General features: G+C 40.6%; 1 pseudogene; it reads left to right on the top strand.

Moving 5' to 3' along the window:
• Positions 1-631: 631 nt before the first annotated feature.
• On the top strand, positions 632-4,666 carry LOC112643911 (zinc finger RNA-binding protein-like; annotated as a pseudogene).
• The last annotated feature ends 4,542 nt before the right edge of the window (positions 4,667-9,208 follow it).

Consider the following 9,208-nt stretch of genomic DNA (forward strand, 5'->3'; position numbering starts at 1 on the left):
TCTGCCCTATGACCCAGCAATTGCAATGCTGGGGATTTACCCCAAAGAAACAGATGCAATGAAACGCCGGGACACCTGCACCCCGATGTTTCTAGCAGCAATGTCCACAATAGCCAAACTGTGGAAGGAGCCTCGGTGTCCATCGTAAGATGAGTGGATAAAGAAGATGTGGTTTATGTATACAATGGAATATTCCTCAGCCATTAGAAACGACAAATACCCACCATTTGCTTCAATGTGGATGGAACTGGAGGGTATTATGCTGAGTGAAGTAAGTCAGTCGGAGAAGGACAAACATTATATGTTCTCATTCATTTGGGGAATATAAATAATAGTGAAAGGGAATATAAGGGAAGGGAGAAGAAATGTGTGGGAAATATCAGAAAGGGAGACAGAACGTAAAGACTGCTAACTCTGGGAAACGAACTAGGGGTGGTAGAAGGGGAGGAGGGCGAGGGTGGGGGTGAGTGGGTGACGGGCACTGAGGGGGGCACTGGACGGGATGAGCACTGGGGGTTATTCTGTATGTTGGCAAATTGAACACCAATAAAAAATAAATTTATTATTAAAAAAAAAGAGAGAGAGAGATGAAGATCCCGAGTTCAGAGTTCAGCAGCAGCAGCCCGAGCCCATGACTCCCATGTGCCCTGTAGTTTCTTTCACCTCCGTGCCCAGCCGCTGGGGGAAGATGCCAAGATGGCGGCCGGAACTACTTTGGATTCACCCACAGTGGGGCGGCGGCAGCAGCGGTAGGGCTGCGGCCCAGTATAGCCAGCATCCAGCTTCTGGTGTAGCCTACTCTCATCCAACTACAGTTGCTAGCTACGCTATCCATCAGGCTCCAGTAGCTGCTCACACAGTTACTGCGGCCCATGCACCAGCAGGCACCACAGTTGCAGTTGCCAGGCCTGCCCCAGTAGCTGTTGCAGCTGCTGCAATAGCTGCTGCTTATGGAGGCTACCCCACTGGACATACAGCAAGTGACTATGGCTCTATCCAGAGACAACAAGAAGCACCACCACCAGCACCCCCAGCTACTACACAGAACTACCAGGACTCATACTCATATGTAAGATCCACTGCTCCTGCTGTAGCATATGATAGTAAGCAGCTGCCTGCCCAGCCTCAGCCTTCTGTTGCTGAAACCTACTATCAGATTGCCCCCAAAGCAGGTTATAGCCAAGGTGCAACTCAGTATACACAAGCCCAGCAAACTCGACAAGTGACAGCCATAAAACCAGCCACACCAAGTCCAGCTACCACTACTTTCTCCATTTATCCCGTATCTTCCATCGTTCAGTCAGTAGCAGTTGCAGCTACTGTGGTGCCATCCACTATACCCAGAGTGCTACTTATAGTACCATGGCAGTTACTTATTCTGGTACATCTTATTCAGGTTATGAAGCAGCAGTATATTCAGCTGCATCCTTCTACTACCAACAGCAGCAGCAGCAACAGAAGCAGGCAGCAGCGGTGGCGGCAGCAGCAGCGGCAGCAGCAGCGGCAGCAGCAGCTGCTATTGCAGCAGCTGCCTGGACAGGGACCATCTTTACTAAAAAAGCACCATTCCAAAATAAACAACTGAAACCAAAACAGCCTCCCAAACCGGCCCAGATAGATTATCGTGATGTTTGTAAGATTAGCTGTGCTGAACCACAGACTTATAAAGAACATTTAGAAGGACAAAAACATTAAAAAAAAAAAAAAAAAAAAAAAGAAGCCACATTGAAAGCTTCACAAAATACCAGCAGCAGCAACAATTCTATCGTGGGACTCGAAATCACCTATGTTGTGAGCTCTGCAATGTGTCTTGTACAGGAGCAGATGTATATGCTGCCCACATTCGTGGTGCTAAGCATCAGAAAGTGTTTTTATTATTATTATTATTGGTGTTCAATTTGCCAACATACAGAATAACACCCAGTGCTTATCCCATCAAGTGCCCCCCTCAGTGCCCGTCACCCAGTCACCCCCACTCCTCGCCCACCTCCCTTTCTACCACCCCTTGTTCGTTTCCCAGAGTTAGGAGTCTCTCATGTTCTGTCTCCCTTTCTGATATTTCCACCCATTTTTTTCTCCTTTCCCCTTTATTCCCTTTCACAATTTTTTTATATTCCCCAAATGAATGAGACCATATAATGTTTGTCCTTCTCCGATTGACTTATTTCACTTATTTCACTCAGCATACCCTCCAGTTCCATCCACGTCGAAGCAAATGGTGGGTATTTGTCATTTCTAATGGCTGAGGAATATTCCATTGCATACATATACCACATCTTCTTTATCTATTCATCTTTCAGTGGACACCGAGGCTCCTTCCACAGTTTGACTATTGTGGGCATTGCTGCTATAAACATCGGGATGCAGGTGTCCTGGCGTTTCACTGCATCTGTTATCTTTGGGATAAATTACACACAAAACTTGGTAAACCCATTCCTTCAACAGAACCAAATGTTGTTAGCCAAGCTACTTCTTCAACAGCTGTGTCTACTTCAAAACCTACTGCCTCTCCCTCAAGCATTGCAGCAAGCAACTGTACTGTAAATACTTCATCAATTGCAACTTCTTCAGTGAAAGGTCTTACAACTACAGGAAACTCATCTCTTAATAGCACATCCAACACTGAAGTATCACCAGAGCCTACAAATATGGCTGCCAAGAAAACATCTACACCCAAAATAAACTTTGTTGGTGGGAATAAGCTGCAATCAACAGGAAATAAAACAGAAGACTTAAAAGGAACAGAATGTGTTAAAAGCACTCCTGTCACCTCTGTACAGATTCCAGAAGTAGGCCAGACACCGTGTCAGAACCAGTCACACCTGCATCTCTTGCTGCTTTGCAGAGTGACATGCAGCCAATGGGCCATGATTATGTGGAGGAGGTACGAAATGATGAGGGAAAAGTAATTCGATTCCATTGTAATTATGCAAATACAGTTGTAATGATCTCAATGCTAAGGAGATGCACTTGAAAGGGCAAAGACACAGACTTCAATATTAAAAAAAAAAAAGTAAATCCAGATTTGCAAGTAGAAGTAAAGCCCAGTATTCGAGTCAGAAAGATTCAAGAAGAGAAAATGAGGAAGCAGATGCAGAAAGAAGAGTATTGGCGAAGACGAGAAGAATGCTGGAGAATGGAAATAAGGCGTTATGAAGAGGACATGTACTGGAGAAGAATGGAGGAAGAACAACACCATTGGGATAATCGCCACCGAATACCTAATGGAGGATATTCTCATGGTCCCCCAGGCCCATTAGGCCTTCTAGGAGTCCGACCAGGCATGCCTCCCCAGCCACAGGGGCCTGCACCTAACTTATGCCTGACTCCTCTGATGACCATTATGTAATGACAAAACATGCAACCATTTATCCAACTGACGAGGAATTGCAGGCAGTTCAGAAAATTGTTTCTATTACTGAACGTGCTTTGAAACTTGTTTCAGACAGTTTGAACTTGAGAAGAGCAAGAGCAAAGAGGGAGATGATAATAAAGAGGGAGGTAAAGACAAAGCTTTAAAAGGAGTTTTGTGAGTGGGAGTATTGGCAAAAGGATTACTTCTTCGAGCAGATAGAAATGTCAACCTTGTTTTGCTGTGCTCTGAGAAACCTTCAAAGACATTATTAAGCCGTATTGCAGAAAACCTACCCAAACAGCTTGCTGTTATAAGTCCTGAGAAGTATGACATAAAATGTGCTGTGTCTGAAGCTGCAATAATCTTGAATTCATGTGTGGAACCCAAAATGCAAGTCACTATCACCCTGACATCTCCAATTATTCAAGAAGAGAACATGAGGGAAGGAGATGTAACCTCAGATATGGTGAAACACCCACCGGTGTTAATCTTCTGTCTTGGACAGGCAAAAATGCCTTGACACTCTGGCTGCTCTACGCCACGCTAAGTGGTTCCAGGCTAGAGCTAATGGTCTGCAGTCCTGTGTGATTATTTACGTATTCTCCAGGACCTCTGTCAGACAGTTCCAACATGGTCTGATTTTCCAAGCTGGGCTATGGAGTTACTAGTAGAGAAAGCAATCAGTAGTGCTTCTAGTCCTCAGAGCCCTGGAGATGCACTGAGAAGAGTTTTTGAGTCCATTTCTTTAGGGATTATTCTTAAAGGTAGTCCTAGACTTCTGGATCCTTGTGAGAAGGATCCATTTGATATCTTGGCAACAATGATTGATCAACAGCGTGAAGACATCACATCCAGTGCACAGTTTGCATTGAGACTCCTTGCATTCCACCAGATACATAAAGTTCTAGGCATGGATCCATTACCCAAATGAGCCAACGTTTTAACATCCACAGGGAACCAAGAAAGGATAGCGATGGAATTGATGGATTTGAAGCTGAGGGAAAAAAGACCATTATGATAACTTTTAAAAAGTTCCTGTAAATCTGCAGTGTTAAAAACAACAGGTGCCCATTTATTGGTTGTTTTTCATTCATAATAATGTCTACTTTGAAAAATTTATCAAGAATTTAAAGAATTTCATGGAAGAACCAAGCTTTTCTGTGACATTAATATCTTAATGTACAGTGTTAGGTATTATATGAATGGAATGACACCCAAAAAAATTGTGGTCCAACTAGGGGAAAAACAATACTTCACATGTTTTCCCCATTATTTTGGTTTTATTTACTGGTTGCCCTCTCTCCCCCTATTTTTGTGTCTTTTATTAGCTGGTCTTATTAAATCTTTACTGTATTTAATGCAGTATTTGTGCTTCGGTTGCTATGTGTATTTTGATATTTTTATTTAGGAGTCTTGTTTGCTCTTTGACACTAGTTGTTATTTTGGGGGGGGTTGTTTTTATTTTAAAGATTTTATTTATTTATTTATTTATGAGAGACGCAGAGAGAGAGAGGCAGAGACAGAGGCAGAAGGAGAAGCAGGCTCCATGCAGGGAGCACAATGTGGGACTTGATCCCTGGTCTCTGGATCAGGCCCTGGGCTGAAGGCAGCACTAAACCTCTGAGCCACCAGGGCTGCCCTCTAGTTGTTACTTTGTGTTATAGATGATATCCTTTACCCCTTCTTAATATTTTACAGCAGTACCTTTTTTGTAATGTGAAACTGAAGAATTTTTTCCTTTTGTTTTGTTATTCTGTATGTGATGGATTACAACACAAAAAGTTATCCTGCCATTTAAGTGCTCAGAATTGAATGTTTCTGCAGATCTTGTGGCATTTGTCTCTAGTGTGATATATAAAGGTGTAATTAAGACAGATCCCTGTTAATCGAGTTTGCTGTTAGTTGTGCATTAGCAGTATAAAAGCTAATATATACAATATGGTCTTGCAACAGTTTTAAAGCCTCTGCATAATTGAATAAAAATGCATGACGTTTTTGTTTTTATTTTTATTTTTTTCATTTTTGTTTTTAATAGACTTTTAAAATTATAATTTTAGGTTTGACACGTAGATCTTTGTACAATTGACTTTTTGACATAGCAAGGCCAAAAATAACTTTCTGAATATTTTTTCTTCTGTATAAGTGGAAAGGGCATTTTTCATATATAAGTGGGCTAGCCAATATTTTCAAAAAACTTTATCATTGTGCAACTAACAACAGTAACCAGCCCTTAATTATGACAGTTCCTTATTGTTGTGTGTGAGATTACTGTAGCAAACTCTTACAGTATAACATAGTTGAATGATCCTCCCCTCTTCCCTCACACCCCATCACCCAGATAATTTACAATTCTCTTAACAGCGAGGTTGATAAAGTATTACTGATAAAAAATTAAGGTTATCTAAGGAAGTAAAACCCAGAAAATTATTTGGTGTGGCCATCTCACATGCTTATGTGTCCTACGAAAAGCTAAATATTCTAGCAGTGGTGTAATGAAAAGTTACATCTTACTTTTGATATATGTATGCTCTGGTACACAGATGTCATTTTGTTGTCACAGCACTACAGTAAAATACACAAATAAAAACTTAAATTAAAAAAAAAAAGAAAGAAATGAAGCTCCTGGCCCCTACAATGGTAAACTACCCCAAGGCTGCTAAAGAACCTGTTTATGCACTCACCACTCTTGTGTTGAGTTATCCCTTTGTGTAGGGGTCCTGGGGTTATCTCTTACATTTTGCAAATTTAGCTACACATTTAAAGCATGTTTGTTATATTTTATCCAACATATTAGGTGTGACTTAGCAAGGTTGTTTTCTGGTTAGCAGGTCCCTCTTACTACCTGAAGTGGGAAAGCCACTACTTTCTTTTCTAAACTTTCCTTTTCATTGGTATCACCACATTCTATTGCATCTCTCCCTTTTTGCTCGTCATCCCACTTCTTGTTCTTTAAATATAAAAATCATGATAAAGTTTGCCTGATCCTTCTCACTCTAATGTATACTTCCTGGGTGATCGTTTTCATAGACATAATTGACCATAACATACAGATGACTCACAAGTCAGGAACCCAGAATTCTCTGACCTAAATCTTCCTGATTTTCAGATCTGTATATCCAACTACCTCCTATTTATTTTCACCTGAATGGGCCACTGGGACTTTAAATCCATTGCTTCTGAAACTTAACTCATTCCTTCCCCTAAATCTTCTTTCTGTTTTGTATCTCTAAGAAACAGACAATGTCATCTACCCAAGTCAGAAAACTTAGTCACTATACACTCCTTCTTTTCCCTCAAATCTCAGCCTCCTATATCCTGCCAGAATCATTAGCTATCACATCCACCCAGGTCCATCTCTCTTCTCCTCCACTCAGTCTTCCACTTTTTTCTCTCTTTTTTTTTTTCACATTTTAGGCCTTGTCATCTCTTTGAGCAATCACCACAGCCACTTAACTGTGCACTTGTGCCTTCCAACCAGGGTTGCCAAATCTAGCAAATAAGAATACGGAATGGCCAATTAAATTTGAATTTCATATAAACAATCAATATTATCTTAGTGTACATATTTCCCAAATATTAATAGGAACCTATCATTTATCTGGCAATCCTACAAACACATCTTTAATATTGCTGTCAAAGTGAGCAAAAAAATTGTACCATAGTATTTTCCAGCTTAATGTTGTCAAAGTTTCCTTTTTGTCCACAAGACTGTCTTTGGAAAGGTCTTGACCTGGCACACAAAGCCTGCCATGACCTGGCCACTTCATATCTTTCCAATTTTCCTCACAGATCTCTCCCCTCATTTACTGTGTTCCAGCCACATTAGCCTTGGTCCTATTTTCTATCTTAGAACTTGCAGGCCCATCTACCTGAATCACTGTCTCCCAGATATTTATACAGCTCTCAGACTCTCATTTTTCAGAACTTAGCTAACTGTTACTTCCTCGTGAAATCTTCTCCGGGCATTCTATCTATAGTAGCTACTAGTTACTCTTCATCTCATTCTTGCTTCTTTTCTTGATGACAGTTTCATAATCTGAGAGTATCTTGTTTATTTGCTCAATAGTTTATTATCTATCTTTTCATTAGAACATAAATTCTATGAGATCAAAGACTTAACTTGTTCACCACTGCACTCCCAAGCCTTAAAACAGTTCCTAACACAGAGTTGGCACCCAATGAATATTTATAGAACAAATAAACAAATGAGCAAATAGGTGAATGAGTGAATGAATGAATAAGCAAATGAACAAATGAATGAATAGTTAAGTCCTCTAGCCATCAGTTCCTTTTGAGTCCTTGCTTACCCTATGCTGCATGCCCTATCTTAGTTTGGGCTGCCATAACAAAATATCCTAGGATGAGTGCTTTAAACAATAGAGATTAATATTCCCACAGTTCTGGATCACGATCAAGGTGTGAGCATGGTCAGTGTCTAATGAGGACTCTCTTCCTGGCTTATAGGTGATCGCCTTCTCACTGAATCCTCATATAGTAGAGAGAGAGAGAGAGAGAGGGAGAGAATGAGCAAGCTCTCTAGTATCTCTTCTTACAAAGACACAAATCCCATCATAAAGTCTCCACCTTCATGATCTCATCTAAATCTAATATCTATCTTCCAAAGTCTCCATTTCCAAATACCATCACATAGGGGTGAGGACTACAATATCTGAATTTGGGGGAGACACAATTCAATCCATAGCATGCTCCAAGTGTAGTGCCCTCTTCCCGTTCTGTGTGCTCAAGAATCACTATCTCTATACAGAGACTCCAGGGAAAATAAATCACTTCTTCCTTTGAACCTCACCAACACCCTATATACTTGTTGTAGTTTATTATAACTAGTTGTTTGTTTGTTTGTTTGTTTTATATAGGACTATCTCCCTCTCTGAGATTTTAAGTTCCCTGGGAGCTGTACCAACACCTCACTGTGCCATGTCTGCCATAATGTCTGGTACTATATTCCTAAGGTTTAATACAGTTCAACAAATATTCATTAACTGCATAGATAATTGGATGAATGAATAGAAGGTACCTAAGAAGGCAGTATAAAATAATCAGGATTTGAATAGCCAATATTCGTTTTATAAAGCTCATAAAAGCTACTCGTAGAAAATATATTCTTAGACTTTTTCAAAGTCTATTTATGGTTAGTTTTCATGGTATTCATTAATTTAGATACAGGATTTTCAAGCTAACCTATAACAGTTTGCTAGGGTGGCCATAACAAAGTACCACACACTGGATAGCTTAAACAACAGAAATGTATTTTCACTGTTTTGGAGACTAGAAATCTTAGATAAGGTTTTAGCGGGGTTGGCTACTTCAGGGGGCTGTGAGGGAGGGATCTGTTTCAGACTCTCTCCTTGGCTTATAGATGGCTGTTTTCTCCCTGTGTCTTCACATCCTCTTTCTTTAGGTTTCTGTGTCCAAAGTTTCTCTTCTTGTAAGAACTCTAGCCATTCGGATTAAGCCCACCCTAACGACCTCATCTTAACTTGATACACTTGTGAAGACTCTATTTCCAAGTAGAGTCACATTCTGAAGTATTGGGTTAGAACTTCAACATATAAATTTTGGGGAGAACACAATTCAGTCCATAACATAATCTCTGTAATGCAAATGAGAAAAATGGCTGTCAGGGCTGGTCTAAGCTGTGACATAACTACAGAGAAAGAAGTGACAACCAATCTCCTGAAACCAAAGGGCAGACAGAGCATAGTGGGCCCGGGCTGGGTAAGGAGTGGCAGCGAAGAACACATTGAAAAACAAGCACAACATACATAAAAAAAAAAAAAAAAAGGTCTGGCGGCACCTCGGTGGCTCAGTGGTTGAGCATCTGCCTTTGGCCCA

This window comes from Canis lupus, chromosome 1, assembly GCF_003254725.2.
Source record: "Canis lupus dingo isolate Sandy chromosome 1, ASM325472v2, whole genome shotgun sequence".
Classification (NCBI taxonomy): Eukaryota; Metazoa; Chordata; class Mammalia; order Carnivora; family Canidae; genus Canis; species Canis lupus.